The sequence below is a fragment of the Canis lupus genome, chromosome 24 (assembly GCF_003254725.2).
Source record: "Canis lupus dingo isolate Sandy chromosome 24, ASM325472v2, whole genome shotgun sequence".
NCBI lineage: Eukaryota > Metazoa > Chordata > Mammalia > Carnivora > Canidae > Canis > Canis lupus.
Window position 1 is genome coordinate 3,066,214 of NC_064266.1, and position 21,667 is coordinate 3,087,880.

At 42.7% G+C, this 21,667-nt stretch overlaps 1 protein-coding gene across 9 annotated transcripts in view; it reads left to right on the plus strand.

The window, feature by feature from the left end:
* RALGAPA2 (Ral GTPase activating protein catalytic subunit alpha 2) overlaps positions 1-21,667 on the plus strand; it is a 328,009-nt gene that overhangs the window by 278,048 nt on the left and 28,294 nt on the right. The window contains exon 39 of one of the 9 annotated variants that reach the window (XM_025469120.3): positions 7,402-7,732. The exons of the other annotated variants lie outside the window; for them this stretch is intronic. The gene's annotated coding sequence lies outside the window, so the exon portion shown is untranslated. Of the gene's footprint in view, positions 1-7,401; positions 7,733-21,667 lie in introns of those variants that run through there. 9 annotated transcript variants of the gene reach the window in all.

Consider the following 21,667-nt stretch of genomic DNA (forward strand, 5'->3'; position numbering starts at 1 on the left):
TATTCAGAAATTTGGTAAATAAACGTGCAAACTTCTCGCTGGGGCTATCGCGACTGCATTATGCAGTCCAATAAAGAGAATTTAATTTAATGGATTTTCAGCAACATTGTTCAGTGATCAACAAAAGGCATACTGTCCTTTATGAAGAACTGATTTTCCCGGGGCATTCTGAAGAAAGTGGGTCCTCGTTAACCCTAGAATGGCTAGCTAATGTAATTGAAGCGTGACCACCTGGCAGCGAGGTTGCCCGTCAGCTGCCAAGGAAGGCCCGGCCGGGAGGACCAGGTGCTCCGCTCGCGCCGTCTGATTGTTACAGTGGAATAAACAGCGTGATTGCACAGTATGGCCAGGGGCGAGAATCCAAGACCGCTGCCAGCCAGAGAGCCTGCTTTCTTCCCTGGTCTTTGACGAGGCGGTCCAAGAGTGCTTCTATTCAGAGCAGGTAACGCTGACAAAGCTCTGATGCTGTCTGCTGCAATTAGGAGGGGAAAAAAATCAGACTGGCCTGAGAATGAAGTGAGCCTCAAGTACCTGTTTCTGCATCACATGAAGCCTCAGCGTTTTTAATACAGGCTGTGAAATTTCGGCATCAACGTAAAGGAAATCCGAGCAAAAGCACCTAAATCAGAGTAACCATTGTTGGTTAAAGCATGTTGGCTTTGTGGCTGCTCATTTAGAAGCATCACACCAACTTGTCCCCAAACGATAAACTTTATTTAGGCCTGAATTCCATAGAAACCCAAATTTTGAGGTTCTTTGGTTATATTTATTAAAATGCTGGGCCAGGCCTTTCCTCTTTCTGTCTTCCTTTATGAAGCCCTACAAGCATCGATCTTTAACTCACTGAAGTAGTCCTCACTCAATTCTGTTGTTTGTTCCAGTTAATTTTTTTTTATAAGGCACTGCTCCCCATGTGGAGATATAAAAGAAAATTAGCATTATTTGAATTAAAAAAAATTTAATTAGGAAATAGGCATTATGACCTTTCTAAGGGGTTTTGAATGTGAAATGGTTCATTAAGTTCATGTTAATAGAAAAGTAAAGAGCTCTTCCCCCCAAGCAGCAAGGGAAAAAAAAAATCGCTCTCTCTTAAACACATTGATTTATTTCATTTACTGAGCACAGGAACCATGAAATGTTTCATCCCCAGCAGCACATTAAATATGTGCAGAAGTAAAATTACAGCCGAACAGCACCTTGTACTTTGTCCTCGTGGTGTGTACATTTCAATAGGCTGGGAGGAAAAAAACAAACTGTAGAAAGATCCTTTTATGAAATTAAATTACCTGTTTTGTGTTGCTCTGAAGCTGTGCGTGTGGCTGTTGATTCGGAGGGGCTGTAACTGTTGCCTGGAGCTTTTCTATTGGTGAATCCCACCCCTGCCCCCAGGGCAGTAGCTATCATTAGAAAACCCAAAATGAAAGAAACAGTTCTAGCAGGGGACTGGGTCTGATTCATGGTAACTAATTGTAAAGAGTTACTAGGATTGCTTAGAAGAACAGGTGTTAGGGACACCCAGGTGGCTCAGTCAGTTAAGTGTCTGCCTTCGGCTCAGGTCATGATCTCAGGGTCCTGGGATTGAGCCTGCATTGAGCTCCCTGCTCAGCCGGGAGCCTGCTTCTCCCTCTCCATCTACCACTTTCCCCACTTGCGTTCCCTTTCTCTCCCTCACTCAAAGAAAGAAATAAAATCTTTAAAAAAGAAAAAAGGACACGTGTTAGGTCTTGGGTGTTTCTCATTATATTTATTATCAAATGGCAGTCAAGCCAGTTAGCTGTAAAATGGGAGAGCCACCTGAGCCAAGTCAGGCCATTATTCCAAGCCTCAGCTTCCACATCTGTGAAAGGGGATAACAAATACAATGGTACGTGAAAAGCTATTAGTGCAGCAGCAGAGTTTGTTTCATATGTGTAATCCCTTTCCTCCTTCCCACATATTGTGTCTTTTCCAATGGAAAATGACCCAGATCATGTCCCTTTTTCCTAAATGATTTTTTTTCAGGCTCCATTTTACATAAGTATTCTGCAAGAACAAAGTAAATATATTTAAATTTAGTTGTTGGACAAGAAGCATGTGTGTGTGTGTGCCACTCTAGCTTGGAAGTCCATTTTGTTTTGCTCAAACTGCAGAGACTTACTGGCAGCCCCTCTTAACACTGGCTCAGGATTCTAGAACTAGAAACCAGATCTGAATCCTGTTCCCAGTTGGACCTCAGCAATATCCCTTCTCTCTGGCTGGTTCCACATCTGTAAGATAAGCTGATGCTGGCCATGGATAGGGAGGTTGGGCAGATGCAACTGAACCATACTGTTAGTGGTTCCCAGGGGTGTCGCCCTTATACTCCTTCTGAGGACTTAATTTTGAGCACATACCCTAGAACTTAATGACTGGCTGTCCTACCAGCAGGTTCCTTCAAACTCCTTTGTGCAGTGGACGTCCTGCCCTTCTCAAAATGTTTATAAATGTAGAAAAGGCTTAGGATTACAAAGTAATTCAGGTATAGTGAAATGCTTTCCAAATCAAGCCCATTAGTGGTATATGGCCATTGTTATGCATGCATTAAATATTAAGCTCTAGCAGTGGGCATTGTAACTACTGTAATTTTGAAGCAATGATGAGTGAAACCAATATTTTGAGACATTGGCAGCACCATAATGTGATATGAAAACATCTGTAATTTCCATTGGTGACAGAGTCACAGGTAGTACCACTATAGTTCATTGTCCATATTTATAATGGAAAGAATTGCTTAATTTCACTTAGAGGAGTGAAAATAAGGATGTATTTTATACCATAGAAGTCCAAGGTCTCCTTGAATCCTGATCATCACCTGAAAGAGACCACTGGGGTCTGTCCATAGACATAGATTAAGAAACCCTCCTTCAAGGATTCACAGGGACCATGGAGGCAGACTCCTCATCCTATCCTCATCTGAGTGCTCTGAACCAGGGTAAAAAGCCAGCATCAATCACTGCCATGTTCCGCCAGCCGGCCAGCCAGCCAGCCACACAAGGAGTTGGTACTAACGCTTATAAGCAGGAGGCCTGGGATGAAACCCTGACCAAAACACCACAATGCCTGCCCTTCTGGAGCTTTCATTCAAGTAGGCAGTGGCACACAGCAAGAAGGACAAATCATGAAGATGCAGAGCCCAATAAGATATGAGGAGTATGGAGGAAAGAGAAGGGACTGGATTGGGGTGGCTCACAAGGAGGCGAGGGGGTTTCTGGGAAGAACATTCCAGGCAGAGGACACAGGTCAGATGTGATTGATGGCAGGGGCCCAGTAGGGTGGGATCTCACCAAATGCCATAAGGACTTTGCTTTTCTGTGAGATGGGAGCCATTAGAGGGACACCGTCCCATCATTACCCCCACTGCTGGGTGCAGAGAGGCTGGCAAAGCAGAGAGGGGACTGCAGCTGCAATCCAAGGACAAAGGCCCTGGGTTGGCCAGGGGTGGCATGTAGTGGTGACAAGTGGTCAGGTTCTAGACACATTTGAATTTGCTACCAGATGGGATATAGCGTGTGGGAGGGAGTGGAGTCGTGGGTATTCTAAGTCACCAGGTCTTTGAGACATTCAAAGCAGTTGGTGCTCACTAGTCTGACTTAATTTCCTTATTTGTAGAAGGTAAGCATCTATTTCATAACAATAACCAGCAGTTAGCTAATGTAACATTGTACATGTTATATATTACACATACATTAACAGCTGGTTTCTGTAATATACCCACTTTACAGAGGTGACCAGGGCCTCAGGGAGGGTAAGGACCTTGCCAAGGTCCTGCAGAGAGCATTCAGAATCCTGAGCCTCCAATGAGCTGTCCAGGACGTCTCCAACCGATGGCAACCCTGCCTGGCTCCTTGCTCACGCACAAATTCACAGGCTGCGTCTGGCATGGCCGTCATGACATGGGAAGGAACTGCTCCCACCCTTCCAGTGGTCCGGGGCACAGACTCACCTCCTTCCCTGGACCCAACAACCCTAACAAGGCCAGGGCTTTTTATTCCTTCTGCTCGGATGACTCTCCCACCTCCAGTTTTATGGTGACAGACTCAACAGGATCAATCAGTTGCAATCTTTGCAAGCCATACTGGTGTTTGCCTCCCTGGGGAGGATAGGCCATGCCCTCAGCTGCCGTGCAGCAGTTTCTGTACCTCTGTGCGCTGGGCAGGGATGTTTTGCCCCATTGCTCATTTTTTGTTGCAACACTTGAGTACACCTTCTCTGTCAGCCACCAGTTCATTCTGCCTTCATGTTAGGAACTGTGTCAGAAGAGGGAATAGGTAAATATCACCTCTGAGCTAGGAAAGATCTATCTTAATAAGTCATTTGACATAGTAGGGGTGGTATTTACGAACTGATGGAGGCCTCTTTAGAAAGAGATGAAGGTCTGGAATTGGTTCGGTAGGACATGGAAGCACTGGGGATTTTAGTAGTCCTGAGGCTCCATCATGGGGCAGTTTCAAGGATTCGGAAAGCACTGCATGCTGGGGGCCATCCAACTCCCTGGTGAGCCAGTGGCCTGTACCCACAATGGGGCTGTGGCCCAGGCCTACTCGGGGATTTTATGTGGCCTGTGTGCTTTCCAGAGTAATCAGTGACCACATGAAATTTCCACTTTTGTAGGCCAAAAATCTTGCAGCCATTTTGTATGATTTGACCTAATACATTAAGTCACCCTATTTTCAGACTTCAGGAGCTACAATACAGTTTTTGGGGGGATTGTTCACTTACACAGAATTTGAAGCAAGAAATCTCCAAAAGCTCCTACTAATCGTGCCCACAGACTTCATCTTGATTCTGGTCCGTGTGAGTTCAATCCAGAGCAGTCCCTGGAAAGGGACTACAATGTAGCCCCTGCCCATAGAGAGCTCTGCACACCTGTTCTAGCATTGGGGTCCCCTGTTCCCCTGAGCAAGACACCCCTGGTCTCACCACAGAGGACTCTGGCAGCCTCTCAACAGCTCCACCACCGGCCCATTTCCTTCTGTGCTAAAAATGGTACCATTCCACATCTCCTGCAGAGTTCCCCCTCCTCTCTGCCTTGGCAAAGGAGAGTGTGCTCAGCCCTCTGCCTCAACAGCCTTTAGAGCAGGGTGACCTCAGTTCCCTAGTCTTCTCCCTCAGATATCATTTAGTGAGCTTACATTTGATTAAAAGTTTATTCTTTACCATCTTTTCCCTTTTGCTCAGCATTAGGTCCTTGGTGTATATTTCTCTCCCTAAAAGATGGAGCCAGTGAAAGCAGGGGCTGTTGTCCACCCCTATTGTCATCCCTCCCAGCGGTGCCTGCTCAGGGATGACTGAACATGTGACGCTTGCAGGTTGTACGTCTGCCTCTCCATCATGGAATTCAGTTTCATATTTTTGCACATTTCATCTCCCACTGCACCACTTCACAGGACTGTCTCCTTCAGCTTGGGGCTGAGCTGAGTGTCGGCAGCCTCCAACAGCAGTAAGAGCATCTGTCATTAAGGCACAGCACCCTGGCGTCAGCCTTCTTGCAAAGAAATGGGGCTGCAGTGTCCACTGCTCCCAGGTATTAGGTGCATCCCCTTGCACCTCAAGTGTTGGGACAGATAGAATTCTGGAAGTGTAACTGATGCCACCTGCAGAGCCATCTCTCTGTAATGTTTTTTTCTAATTTCTGGGCACAGGGTAAAAATAGCAGAAGAGTAACTTGTGGAATTATTTCTTGTGAGTTCACGTTGAATGGCTCTCTGTAGAAGGAATGTAAATATAGTACTCTAGCCTCATAAGATGGTATGAGATAAAAGATGACACGCTGCTTTAAAACAAGTGCACCCCATCTAGGAAATGGCCTTCCCCAGCTTTGTCTTCACTTCAGAGCGTCTAGCCTAAAACATCTCTGTGTCTTGTGTTAGGATGTCTGCAACTTGCTCTCAGTGATTTCGGGTACAACTGAAACAGCCCCGCAGAACTCAGAGGGGCTGAAAGCATCTCCACTTATGTGTACATGCTTTTACTCTTACCCATCTACTCTGGCTTTGAACCTTTTCATTTAAAAGCCAGGACCTGTTGCTGACTGTCCAACAGGAGAGTGAATCCTCAGGAGAGGCCTGTGCAGGGATGTAAGTGACTTTTGTCTGGGGGAGGCTAGCCACCTTATTAAAATTTGCCTTCCTTGTTGCTTTCATTTTGCATATAGCCACTTTATTTCTCACTGCCTGATCTCAATTACTAAAGCTTGGGTCTTCGGGAGTTTTTTCCAGACACCCTTCTCTCCACCTAGCACATCACCATTCTTTCCCTTCTCTTTCTTCTTCCCACAGCAGACACTCTCCAGCTGAAAGCTATGTCTGAGAAGCTGTTATTAAAACGGAGTACATTTTTTTGCTCAAAAACATAAAACTTTTATGTACATTTTTATTAGAGGTACTTTACTATAGAAAATGCACGTTATGGAATATTATATTTCTTATTTAATCTATTATCTATTCTGAAGTTTCAGAATTTTATCAGTGTTGACTGCATTTCTAAACTGTTTTTGCACTTACCCATTACACTTTGAAACAGAAATCCCTGTCCAATTTTGTTATGAACATTGTCTTTGTTCTCAAGCAAATATCCAGACCATGTAACTTCTCGGGTGACCTCGTCTCTGTAGCCCTTTGGGTGCATGATGCCAACTAGATTTAAGTGAGAACACATTAATTATAAAATTGATTAGTAAGAGCTTGCTTTAAATGGGCTGAGTGGGTTTGTTCATGAATATTTACAGTTGCCAGACCTCATCTAAGAAATATTTTAACCTTGTAAGGTAAGTCAAACCATGGGTGGTGCAACTTGTACAGAAATGTACAGATTGTTAAAATTGAATTTGCATTTATTGCTTACATCAAAGGGCTTATTCCTGATTTCACAGACTAACAGCCGCTGGAGGTGGTCTCCCATGTGCGCCTGGCTTCTCCCAGCCCCCCAGTTGGGTTTAAATATCTCTTCTAGTTCCTTCCACCTCTTTCAAATTATTCTGTGGGAAGAATGCAGTCTTACACTCCCTTACTTGTGTGCTTGTTCTCTCTTTCTCCCTCTCTCTCCCCCTCCCTCCCTCCCCTTCCCTCTGGCTCAGGACACATTATTAGGTTATACCATGAAGTTGCCAATGTTCGCCTAATCTTTAACTTCTCAGAACCTTGCTTCCTTCACCTTTGAAGTGAAAATAGCCAACATCTTCAGAGAATTTCCTGAGAATTTTTCCAAATAATTTCGGCACATGATTGACACAGAATAGGAGTAATAATTATGTTTGTGAATGGACAGATGGGTGGACGGACAGATGAATGGATGGATGGATAGGAATGTCTGTCTTCTTGGCATGAAGTGAAAATGGCCAAATGGGTTGTCACTAAATGTGAATGGTGTTTTCTTAAACTACAGGCTCTTTAGCACTAGCCGATGTTGGAGGCACAGCAGCGAGCCAGATGTGGGTCTCCAGAGAGCTGGAGCAGAGGTCCTGGCCATGCCCTACTGGAAAGGCCCTGGCAGAGAGCAGCTACTTTTCATATGGCAACTCCAAAAATGGGCAGTTTGAGGAATTTGTGCACTTTACAATGATAATGATCCTCCCTATCAGAAGCAGGAGGCCAGCTAACAACAACAAAACACAAAACACGCAGGGATGAGGCTATTTGGCGAGACATCAGAGGTTATTCTTTCAAAATAAGACATTCTAAGTAAGTAAAGAATTCTTTGGTTTCCCATATACGTGTAATGTGGTGGAGTCGATTTTCAAATGGTGAACTAGTCTGCTATTTCATTTCCTTTAACTCATTAACTCTACATAACTGTTTTCTAAGAAAATGCAGTGGCCTTTATTTTCAATTCTCTTCTAGTGAAGGGAATTTTATAGCATTACTAAGTGATAAAAAGTCCAAGTAGATGTGTTTAATTTGTCCTTCAAGAAGTCCAAAGGTAAAAGCTCTTTAGGTGGCTTATTGCTCACCTTTAATAATAAGATTAGCACTGTCACAAAACTCATGGGGAAAACTTTTGACCTTCCCCCAGTTTTTGTCTAATGGTATCTCCTGGCTTGTGACACTAGGCAGCTAATTATAATCACCTACATTTTTGGACCATCCCTATAGAAAATGACCCAGGCATCTTACTCTGTAGTGGTCAGATCATCTAGGGGGAAAAATGGCTTGCTCTCTTGGTGACTTCTGACAGTGACAAGTGATCCTGACCCTTTTGCAACAATGGCTGCTTCTTCCAAGCCCTTAGAATTCCGCTTAGCAAGTGCTTTTTCAAAAAGATATATGATTTTAGTGAGCTACATGTAATTTATTAGTTAAAAGTTAATCCTTTTATCTCTTATTAAATCTGTATGAGCGACATTAGTAGCTACTTTACATTAAAGGTAGACTCCACTTGAACTGCACATGGAGGGAAGACCCAGGACACAGTCCTATATCAGGAACTGCTGCCCCACCCAGAGGTGCACATGTGCTTTCTATGTGACATTATGACCTGGCAACACCTCACTTTGAGTATCTCAGAAACAAAGATGCTTAAAATTGTTTTGCATATTTCTATCCCCTATCTCAAGAGTATTTTTAGAGTAATCTATTGCCAGTTTGCAGAATAGTCTTGCAAATTCAGTAAAACGTTTAAAAACTATAAAATGTGTTGTATGATTAAATTTGTTTTCTCTGTACCATCCGTTAAACCTGTCTGCTCTTTGGTTTGTTTTTTTTGTTGTTTGTTTGTTTTTAAGATTTATTTATTTTAGAAAGAGAAAGAGAGCTCAAGCAGGGGGAGAGGCAGAGGGAGCGAGAGAGAAGTAGACTTCCCACCGAGCTCAGATCTTGACTCTGGGCTACATCCTCCAACCCTGAGAGTATGACCTAAGGCAAAATCAAGAATGAGATGGTTAACCAACTGAGCCATCCAGGCGCCCCAAACATTTTATTTTTTTAAGTAGGCTCCACTGCCAATGTGGGGCTTAAACTCACAGCCCTGAGATCAAGAGTCAGATGCTCTACCAACTGAGCCTGCCAGGTACCCCTCAAGGCCTGTGTGCTCTTTGAATGCCCTCTACCTGTCTGGTTTCCTCTCCGAGGCCCTGCTATTTTTCTCACCCAGAGGCATCCTCAGGGCTGTGTCAGGGGCTTTCTTTGTCAGGCTCCTGTGCTGTGTCATCTCTCCTTCCCCTCAGCCAGACCCACCTTGTCGCAGCCTGTCGCAGTCAGGCTTCCCTCTTCAGGGGCCACCACACCTTCTGCTGCTCACATCTAGACTTCTCCCAGTCCTATTCCTAAGGAGCCCTGTTATCCATAGTTCTATAGATGGTCTTCTCTGCCCCGGCACTCCCCACCCCCTCCTCCATCATTCTTTGCCTGCATATACACACTCCACCCAAGTCTTGGAGCTGTGCTGCAGGAAGAAGCCACCCAACAGAGTATCCCAATCACCTCAAAGGGCCCAGCCAGGTCCCAGTTCTCAGTCCCTGGAGCATTTATATGCACTACCTAGAAGCCCTGGGAAGCGTATCCTGTAGTCAGTCATGCCGCACCAGTGGTAAACTGGGGAACAGGCAGAGACCATGAGTTTGATGTCTTACAGTCTCCATGAACTTAAAAAAATAATTACTCCTGATTGAGGACATGTAGACTTTTTTTTTTTTTAACACCCTCTCATTCATGCACTCTCCTTCACCCTTAGGGGCCAAGTCAAACACATACTGGGACAGGGGATCCCCGGGGCATGCATATGTGATGTCCCATGAAAGTAGTGGGACCCCATCTCTATGATCAGCATGTGAGTATGGAGAAGTCTGGAGGGTAAGAGCAGTAGAGAAATACCAAGGGAATTTCTAAAATGACGTTTCTAAGAAGTCAGGGGCCAGAATAGTCAGAATCATCAATTCACAAGTAAATCGCCCATTTAATTGATGAGATTCAGAATCCACTGTAGGCAGCACTCAAGTTTCCATCATCTAAAATGATGATTATCATAGTCCCTGGTCCTCCTGTTTCAGTTTTTAGTTGAGAAGAACATTTCCCCTGAAATGTTTCTCCATTGTTGGGGGAAGCAATTTTAGGCCATGGGACAAGGAGATGCCTTAACACTCATCAAGGCCCACCACTCTGGGCCAGATGTCTGGCCACTGTACAGGGTGCTGACCAGTCCTCAGCCCCAGTGCCATCCTTCCTTCCATCCTCTGCTCTGTGATGCCTAGCCTCCCCACCCCACAGTTATCCCTTACCAACAACTACTAATAGGGATACTGCTGCAGTCATGAGCAACATTCTACCTGGCCCCGGGGCTCAGCACCCATATGGCAACATGGCCTTACAGTTAAGCCCTGAACCCCTCTCTCAGATGAGGAACTGGGGTTCTGCAAGGCCAGCTACTTGCCTAGGGCCAAATGGGTCCCTTAAGGGTCAGCTTAGACCATGCTCTCTGCCACAAGTACATGGAATATCAGACTTGTGTCTCTCATCCCTCTTGCTCAAAGTCATTGCAAAGATGAGTGTAGCCCCTATAGTGGTTTTTAATGACACTAAATAGCACATAATTTAAAAATAAGGATTTGCCAGACCTTTATTGCCCAAGAAAGATAACAGTTGAAGAATAGCAATCCCGTCTTCTTGCCTCTCAGTGTTTTGATTGTGACGCAAAAGCCGAATGGGCCTTGCAATGAAAAACTGCATTGTTCTCCAGTGTTGAAACTTCAAAATACATATATGATGATGCTAAATTATTTTTTCATTGAAAATGTCCATTCAAAATAATTAATAAAGCTAAACTTTAGAATGATATACCGACTGTCTTAAAGATGTGATGAGGAATAATCAAAGTAAGATTAATTTTGCATTAAATGGACTCATTTAAATTTCCCAATCCCTTCCTGATGCATAAATGAAACAATTGAATTAATACAGCTTATTACTCTGAATTCTGGCTTTTTACATCAATAATACAGATAATAATTCAGGTTGGTAGTCACCATTTATGTTAGTTTAGCTATAAAAATTGCCAATTTATTATGTGCTACTCTTGGTTCTGGAGGAAGAGAGAAGGATCTAATTTCTCTAATTTCACCCTCCCTGTCAGCAAGTAATAGTATTTGTGAATTGACTTTGCATGACTACTGCAGACTCTTAACTAAAATAATATTCAAATTAAACTAAAACAGCATAAGAGAGTAGAAGGGGCCAGCATTTGAAACAAATCGGCCTGGGCTTGAGTTTAAGCCCTGCTGAGTACTCGCTGGGTAGTCTCAGAAGGATCATTTCTGCTCCCTGTCTCTGCTTCAGCATCTATGGTTTGAGATTTCCAAGAGGACCCTGTGGGTTCGTAGCTACAAAAGGGCAGAGCGGTATGCCAGCAATGGGCAGGTTATTGTTTATTTCACAAGGATTGCCTTTTATTCTAAGTGTGGTATTGCCCTACTAGAACTCAGGCTAATTATAATGTAAACTCAGAGCAATAATGTGTTTTAGAATCCTCCCAAAATACTATAACACTGTGATGGTTGAGTATTATATATTCTAGAACTCAAGACTTACAAGAGAATTATGAAGCAAGAAAGTTTTTGGGTTTTTTTGTTTTGTTTTTTACATCCGAAGGAAGAAAAGTGGATTTATCATAGTAAGATTTAAATAAATATTAGCTGGCTGGCTGGATGGATGGGTGAATGACAGGCACAATAATCACAAGTAATAAGGAACTGAGGGAAGAGGAACCTGGGCTTTCTGGTAGAGTCTATTTCATTGGGATCCTATCTGTCTTCCTGATCTGGGAACATCTGATACAATTCTACTTCACATTTGAATTGTGAAGAACATCTCCAGCTCTCTTTAAATAAAATACAAAGTGGTTCCAAAGGACATTTTCCTAATCTGGGCCATGTCTCATGCCATTAATAATATAAAACTGGTGATTTAATGGAGCTGCTTTTGATCTCTCAAGAAAAGACACACCTAATTCAATTTGGTTATTTTTCCAAGAGTAAGTATCTTAATTTGCAAAAGAATGATTTGATTATAACTTTAAGTAATACTGTAGTTATATTTTTTGTCATGAAGATGATAGTGACTTTATGAGACCCAAATATGGAAAGTCCTAGAGAATTGTATGAGTTGGGAATTTGATCTTCAACAGCATTCATAACTGTTCCTGTTTGTAATGTGACAAATATATTTTAGTCAGAATGAACAGGATTTCTGCTAGGGAATTTTGCATATAAAATATAAAAGCAGGCAGTTTTCATTTAAAGTGCAAAGTGGAATAATATAATGACATCTAAAATCAAGATACAGACTCCTATCATTTTTTATCTGTATGTTTTTTTTTAATTTTTATTTATTTATGATAGTCAGAGAGAGGCAGAGACACAGGCAGAGGGAGAAGCAGGCTCCATGAACCGGGAGCCCGATGTGGGATTTGATCCCGGGTCTTCAGGATCGCGCCCTGGGCCAAAGGCAGGCGCCAAACCGCAGCGCCACCCAGGGATCCCTGTATGTTTTCTTTTTAAAGCATGAGCTATTATGAGAGAATTTCTAATTCTGATCTTTGTTCCCAGTGGATCAGTCTTGTTTATTTCCTTTTGCATTACTCTGAAAAATGGAAAATTCTAGATATTAGAAAGTACCTACTGAAATGTAGTATAGGTATTGAATCTGTTATCCAAATGTCAGACTCAAATGGGATTGAATATCCACTCTGCACCTGATGACATATATTGTCCAAGTACAAAAGAAAACACACAGACAAAAATCTTTCTTCCCACAGTTTACCCTGAGCCAGATTCAGCCATAGCTCGTGGAGAAAATTGCTTTCCTGTAACTGACAATTTGTGGGGTCATTGGTATGACACTGTCAGGTGCCAGGTAAAAGCCATGGAGGACACCACCACAGGTGAATAGGAACGTCACCAGAAGCACAGAGAATGCAGTGGTCACCCCATACTGTCCACCATCAGATACAGGGTGCCAGGCACTGGGGTATGAGGACGCCAGCCTATGGGCAAGCCTGCCAAAGGTGGGAGGTAGTTTTAATGAAGGAACGAGTGACAGAAGCAAGTGCAAGGGTGGCCTGACCTGGGGCCCTTGCAACAGAAGTCCCATGCTGCAGACAAGGAATTGCACACTAATAGGGGTTAGTGAAAAAGTCCCTCTGTCCCTGCCTGAACCCACAGGAATTTCTCTAACATGTTATGCCTGGAAATACTTACTTGATATCCAAGTGTTGAGATTTATTTAATTGGCAGTAGGAAACATCTTTGGAAATGCAACAAGTTTTCTTTCTCCTAAGGTGTTGGAGAATAGTCTCTGAACTGGGGGATATAGGAAAAGGGTTTCCGTTTCTTCCCTTAGGTTTCCATAAAAACATGGAATGTTCTTGGGCCTGGATCTGGGCCTTCTGTTAGTTGTGGCTACGCTGGACTTTTCTCCTCAGAGAATTCTGACCTCAAGAGGCAGAGCCACGACTGAGAGTGGGGGCTCCAAAGTCAGGCTGCTGGGGCTTGAGTCCAGGCCCTGGCATTTACCATCCGAGGGGCCTGGAGTTTGGCTCTCTGCACTTTAGTCTCCTTCCCTAAGGAAAAGAGTAATAGAAAAAAACATACAGGTAGTTGCCAGGAAGAGATGTTTTAACAGCCTATAAGACCCCTCGCACAGTGCATGGCCTATGGAAAGCACATGATCATTTTAGTTGGCATCACTCTCTAAATATCAACCTATAGTTGTTGCCACATCAGCAGAGGTGCCTTGGGGCTGGGGCTAACTTATACTCAGGATGCAGTTTGATTATTGGCCATAAACAGAAACACCTCACCCAGAGGGCTGTCACGAACAGGGACTTTTCACGTCGGAGTACTTTTGTAAAAGGGCATCGTGTACATTATGTGTTGCCAACTGTCTGTCTCCGAGACCATGTGGCCACCATGCCTAAACCTCATGTTGGACTTTTCTCTGAGATCTCTGCCACTTTCCTTATGGGCAGTTTCTGTTTCTCCCCAAGAACTAGGAGTGGCACAATCACCACCATGCAGGGTCCTGGGCCCAATGGAAAAGGTTGTTTCTCCACGCTGCTTTCATCAACACCCATGCAAAGACATCTGTTGGTGTCAAGCAACTAGACCTTCATCCAGACCAACAATTTTTAACACAAAATCAGTCATTCCATCAACCCCTGGGAATTTCTGTGACCAACCTTGAAAGCAAAACATAAAAATTTCCCACTACATTATTCAGCTTTTATATATTTTTCTGGCTTCTTAAACCTAACACTGACCCAGTTGCTGAAACAGTTGTAAAAGGAGTAGAAGGTGCTTTTTGCCTTCCAGCTGCACAAAACCCCTTCCACAGTCACAATATTAATGAAATTAGTTTTTCTCTGTACTCATCTGACCGCTTGAAGTTTAGACAGAGCCCATACCTGTCACCAGGCCTGGTTGTGCCTATGGTTGGAGCCATTCTACCGTACGCTGCATCCATGTATGCCCCCACCTAGTGCCGCTCAGTGTGACAGCTCGGCTCTTGTGTCCACTTGGTGTAGCTTCTGCCTAAGTGAACCATTTGCATTGTACACTGTCTTCAATTGCCAGAAACCAGTCACTTTAGTAGCAAGTGGCAAACATAGTTTTGCTACTTCTGATCATGGAAGAGCTTTGTAGTATTAGAATTTCCCCAAATTTCCAGTTAGGTTTGGATAATTGTGGCAGTCTTTTTTTGCTCCAACTGATAAGTCTGTGGGTATATTGAGTTTCGAGTGTCAGTCAGCAGTGATGGTTATCACTCAGGTGTGCTGTGATGCCCTATTTTACCCAGTAAAACAGAGTCTGCGTAGGCCAGAGGAGGCCCCTTGGCACCCTTCACATGAGCTGATCTTTAGTTTCTAGGTCGCTTACCTTTGGTAACCCCCTAACTTTTCTTGGAGTTTCTCCTTGTCATCTGATAATTGGTGCTAAGATGAATATCTTCCTGGAAAACTCAGATGCCATTAAGCCACTATAATTATTTTTTTAATAATTATTTTTATAGCAATATAGAAGTATTCTTTTGTTTTCAGATATATTTGTGTTTTTTAAATGCTAAAAAGAAAAAAACAAATATAGCTCAAACTTATAAACATCATAAAATGGAATATTTCATCCAAGTTGTTTACAGAAATGAAAAATCAAGAAAGTCTGTATAAAGCTTGGTACAAATACTTTGGGTGAGAAAATTTAATTCTGTCATGCCTGAGCCCTGTCCTAGTTCATTTGGGCCCAGTGGGTTGTTGATGGGCAACCACAGAGAATATTTCAAGAGAAAGATAACCAGAATATTTGCCGAAGAAGATTTTTTTCTATCCTTATTGACTTTATTCTTTTCTTGTCTGTCATATATCATCATGAGTCTGGTTTTTTTTTTAAGATTTTATTTATTTATTCATGAGAGACACGAGAGAGAGAGAGAGAGAGAGAGAGAGAGAGAGAGAGAGGCAGAGACACAGGCAGAGAGAGAAGCAGGCTCCCTGCAGGGAACCCGATGTGGGACCTGATCCCAGGACCCCAGGATCACACTCTGAGCTGAAGGCAGATGCTCAACCACTGAGCCACCCAGGCGTCCCCTGTTTTATTTTTAGAATCAGCCTAGGAATAAACTAATCTGTTAGGGCACATGGAATGTGCTTTCGCATCCAAAGCAAGAGTGCTTGAAGCATAAATATTGGATGATTCAGTTCAAATCACATTGCACTAAATAATAACCTTTAATGTATTCATAATAGCTTTCCTTTTACAGTCAGTGATGATAAAGTTAGAGCTTAAAAATCCATATTTACTGCTATTTCAATTGTCTGCCCTTTCTATACCTTGCAACAAAGAAGATTCCAGACTTTAAGAGCCGCTTCTGCATTTCTAATTGTTTTACATTTAGTTGTGACTTTTACATGGATGTTGAGTGCCAGCAGAATGTCAGAGGTAGCCATTTCTCCAGCTAAGGCCAACAGTACATTTTTAGCCGTTCACATGTCATATATTTAGGGTGAATGGAAATCTGTGAAAGAGAGTTCAGGTGACATTGACTCCCTTCCTCCCAGAAACCATGCTATTAGCATAAGCATGGCAGAGCCCTTGGGCTTCTCTGTTGTTTGTATTGATTCATCACTTCTTGGGTCGTTTTCATCAGCAAAGCAGTCTTCAGAATCCTTGCTCGCTCACTTGACAGCTTGTTCTCCAGATGTTAAGTAGGCCAAACGGCTGATTTTCTCGTCACTGATGTCTTTACCACCATGAGACTTGGAGTGGCAGTATCGTAGGGTCCTTTCTCTCTTGGTAATTTACCAAAGGTGGGGTGTACTCACAGCACCAGAGGAGATGGAAATGGGTGTGCTCCTTCACAAATCAGTCCCCTGAACAGAGCTGATTTGAATAGAGATCAAATCCATTGCACCCTTGAAGCATTTCAGATCCTGAGAGGGAGACCATCCGTTCAATGCACCGGAAAGATGTGGGAATATGGGAGCAGAACTCCAAAAGTCTGTAATCTAATAGCCTGAAGCAAACCTGTTTCTGTCCCATTTCCACTTACTCTTGTCATTTCCTCAGAATTATTCTTAAACCTGGTTACATGGGTATTTTCTTCTGTCTTAACAGAAGTGGACTGTTTTCCTCTCCAGGAGTGTATCATTAGTGTTTGAAACCTAATCTAATATCTTATACCTCCATGTGTTTAATTTCCTTTTTCCCGAACATCCATTTTATTTGGTTACATTGTTCAGTAAAGTCATCCTCTTCATCCCTTACCAGGCTGTGACATTTACTTTGAATGATTCATTTATTTGGGGTCTTACACAGTCTTAGAATTTAAATTTGCATTATACTGAAAGACAAACAGAATCCCTGTAAAAAATGATGTATGGCTCAAGGCTGTAACTGGCATCTGTTTCTGTCTTGATGATTATGGAATTTCATCCATTTATTTAGGACTATGAAATGCCAAGCCAGCCCACCTATGGAATATTCCTCTGGGTGGCAGATACCAGGGACGATAAGGATAGAGAAGTGCATTGGAGCAGAGACTCCTCCTTCCAGAAATGCCCTCCCAGGGTTCTGTGACATGGCTCCCTCCTCCATCTTCCTTCCCTGTGAATATACTCCCACCACCACCACCACCATCACTAGGAAGTTGGCTGGAAGGAGTTCCCAGCACTGCATGCTCCCCTTTTCTCCTTCAAAACTGTCTCCAAACCTGTGACTCATCACTCCTTATCTGCAGCCCAAGCCTCTCTGCTGGGACACAGTTGTCACCTGCCCAGTATTTCTCCCCTGGCATGCCTTTGGGCCGTTCAGACTCCTCTGATCATCTGAGCCCACCAGTTGTGAGCAACCCTACAATCTAATGCCTCCTCTCCCTTCCTTCCACCCCTGCTTTCTTGAGGCCCATATCACATCTCTCTCCCTGACTAGTTTCTCTTCCTCCAATCTCTGTCCCTTCTGGGCCCTTCCACACATGCCCTCCCTCACCATTATCTCTCAAGTAGCAGACATAGCTTGCTATTCATCTGTTTAAAAACCCCCAGTGATTCCCAGATGCTAGAGACTGTCATTCCTCCTGCCATGACAGGCCTTTTGCTGTCTGACCTAGACCACTCTCCATCCACAGGGATTCACACACAATCTGGGTCCATGCAATCCATGGGATACTTACCAGCTCACAGGTGATGGGTGTCTGTCTTCCCAGATAGGTCATGAATGCTGTAGTCTTTCTCATCTTGCTCCCCTCAAACTCCTGGAACAATCCCTGGCACATGATCTGCTCCCTTTCAGGTGTCTTTCATGAATAAATGATCCAGGAATAGTCCCTGGGGTACTTTGTTCTCTGCCAGGTCACTGTCCATCTATTCCAGAGTGTGGTCAGTGAGGACCTTTTTATTCAAAGACCCTCCCCACAATATGTATTGTGTGCTATATACCAATAGGCATTTGGGGGGACAGTTTTCCATTGAGATATAATTCACATGCCATAAAACTCACCCTTTTAAATTGTGTGATACAGTGTTTTTTAGTATATTCACCAGATTGTACAACCACTAGCTTCATCCAATTCCAGAATGTTCATATAACTCCCAGAAGAAACCCTGTATCCACTGATAGTCACTCGTCATTCCCCTTCTCCCCACACCCCCTGGCAATCACTTAATTTCTTTTCTGACTCTGTGGATTTTCTTATTCTGGACATTTATATAAATGGAGTCACACAATATGTGGCCTTTTGTATCTGCTGCCTTCCACTTAGCAGTGTTTTCAAGGGTCATCCATGTTGTAGCACATTCAATATCTCATTCCTTTTTATGGCTGAATAATATTCCATTGTGTGGAAACACCATATTTTGTTTATTCATCAGTTTATGGACATTTGAGTTGTTTTCACCTTTTGCCTGTTATGAATAATGCTGCTGTGATCATTTGTAGACAGATTTCTGTGTGAACATACATTTTCAGTTCTCTTGGGTATATACCTCAATGTAGATTTGCTGGATCATGTGTTTAACTCTTGAGGAACTACCAAACTATTTTCCTCAGCAGCTCCACCATTTTACATTTCCATGAGCAGGTATGAGAATTCCAGTTCCTCCCCATCTTTGCCAATACTTTCTGTTGTTCATTCTTTAAAATATATTTTTTTTTATTTATTCAGGAGAGATACAGAGAACAAGGCAGAGACATAGGCAGAGGGAAAAGCAGACTTCTTGCAGGGAGCCCGATGTGGGACTTGATCCCAGGACCCCAGGATCACACCCTGAGCTGAAGGCAGATGCTCAGCCACTGAGCCACCCAGGCTTCCCTCTGTTGTTCATTCTTGTGATCATAACCATCTTGGTGGGTTTTAATTTCTATTTCCTTAATAGCTAATGATGTTGAGCATCTTTTTATATGTTTGTTGGTCAAGTATCTATCTTCTTTGGAGAAATGTCTATTCAAATCATTTAATTGAGTTCTCATTTTATTATTGAATTACAAGAGTTTTATATATATATATATATATATATATATATATATATATATATATATTCTGGATACAAGATCCTTATCAGATAAATTATTTGTAGATATTTACCACAGAACGACTTGTAAGTTGTCTCTTCACTTTTTTTTTTTTCCAGTCCCCTCACTCTCTTGATAAATTTTCATATTTTTTCCCTTGGTTCCTTGTACTTTTGGTGTCATATCTGAGGCTAGTGAGCACTTAAAAGCTTTATTGTTTGATCACTGTTCAGAACACTGCCCAAGAAATGTAAATGTGTGATCATCATCCTCTGCATCTCCTGTTCTAAACCCTGGTAGTGGGACCAACAGAGAAAATCAGCTCATTAGTTTCCTGTCTTTAAATTATTCTTATTTGTCCCTTCTCTGAGCTCAGACATTCTCCAACTGTTAATGCATCTTTTTGCTAGGTTTAAAGTGTATCTATAGATATATATTAAGCATTTGATTCAAGGTAGCATTCCTCAATCCATAGCTGTCTTAAATCTCCTTTTTACCAGATTTCTATGAGCACAGCATCTGTCCTCATGTGAGGAATGTGCCTACTATCTTGTCTGCAACAGTTCTCTCTTTTTCCTGGGAGGGCTGCTTACAGCTCTGCCTGTGCTCCATTTCCTCTTCCCTCCAAGTCAGGCACATTACCCAACCAGACCCCTTCTCTGTCAAGACCATTCTCAGAGGTTATGGTCATTTCAAATCTGCAAGTAGTCCTCTTACCATTTCCACTTGCTCAAAATATATATGTCCTGGAAATAGGCAAAGAACAAGTATAAAGAATTGAGACATTTGTATAGCCCATAGATTGATCATGTAGACCAAGTCAACACTGATCTCTTCAAACTTGAGGGCACTCTAGACTCTCCTTAGTGATGGCAGATCTTCTCAGAGTGCTCTGGAAGCCTAAGTGAAGCCATATTGCCTCCTTGCCTCAAACAATTCTGTGACCCAGCTCCAGCCAGTCTTTTAACCACACCTCCTGCCCCCTCTTCCTACCCTGATGTTCCAGTCTCACTTCCTGAACCTCCTCAGGGCTCCTTCCAGCTAATGCCTCCCTGCACCTGAAATGCTCTTACCACTGCCTGCCCCCACCCTCTCTTGGTTAACCCCTTTCTGGCCACCTCTTCAGAGACTTACTGCCCTATTGGTTCCTGCTTTCTTACCTGGCACTGATGTAAGAACAATTCCCCTTATTCTGTGCTCTTGTCCCTGCTAAAATGTGGGCCTGACAAGAATAGGGGCAGAATCTGTCTCATTTCCCAGTTGTGTGCCCATTGCCAAGCACTGGTAGGCACTCAGCACATATTTTCTGAATGGATGAATGTTTGAGTGAAAACAGACTTGCTTTCTGAAAATGGCATTCACTTGAGGTCAAGTGTATTGAGTAGAGTAAGATGCGGTACAGAAACCGTGCACACAGGCCCATATATATATATATATATATCATGTTGATTATTCTTTAGTTCAGCCCATTTTGTCATTCTTAATGTACGAAAATTCCAGCAAGAGTATCTTTTTAGAAAAACCAATTTTTTTTGGAGCAATATGCTCTTTCTCATGAATGGCATTTGTATCCAAAGTTTTCCACAACTTTCTGAAAATTTTGAGCTCTCATTTTTTGGTCTGTTTCTGGAACTAAGGCCTTAAAAATAGCACTACCTCCTTTCTGCCTTTTCTGTGTCTGAATCAGACAGACCTGTCTGTCATTGTTATCTCTAACCAACTTTCACCTTTCATATCTGCCTTTGGCTTAAAGAAGCTTATTCTGTCATTGATTAGGTGAGGAAAGATCCCTTTGATTAGTACTATATTTGATTCTCACCAGATGGCTTATTTTCATTATGAAATATTTTATACATACTAGAAAACATCTAACATTTACATAAGTTCTTTTTTTTTTTTAAGATTTTTAATTTATTTATTCATGAGAGACACACAGAGAGAGAGGCAGAGACACAGGCAGAGGGAGAAGCAGGCTGCATGCAGGAAGCCCGACACGGGACTCAATCTGGGGTCTCCAGGACCATGCTCTGAGCCGAAAGCAGTGCTAAACCTTTGAACCACCCGGGCTGCCCAGATTTACATAAGTTCTAAAGAACAATAGAACATGCCTCCATACTGGCCCCCCATGTGTACCGACCAATATATTTGTGACTTTTCCACACTACCACCTCCTCCATCCCAAAGATAATCTGGGTTATAGTTTCATTGCAGATGTGTGTATTCTAAAGCAATATGTTTCACTTTGCTTATTTTTTAAAAATGTATGTAGTTAGAATTGTGCTGTACATGATCTTCAGTGAATTCCTTTTTTCATTAACATTGTTTTAAGTCTCATCCATACTAATAACACATATCTACAGTTTATCACTAATGTGTAGTGTTCTACTATGTGATGACATCTATCAGTAGAAGTCTCTTTTGACGTTCCTGCTGTCTAAGAATACTATAACCACTCTTACATGTGGAATTGCTGCCTTTTCCTGGACAATGTTAAATTGCCTTCCCAAGAAGTTAGGCCAATTATCTCCTACCTGTAGGCTCTGCAAGTTCCTCTGCCCCACATCCTCTCTGACATTTGGCATTATTATATTTTTTTTGTTTTGCCAGTCTGGTATGTATGAAATGGTATCTCATTTTGTCTCTAAACACCTTAACAGCCATTCATAG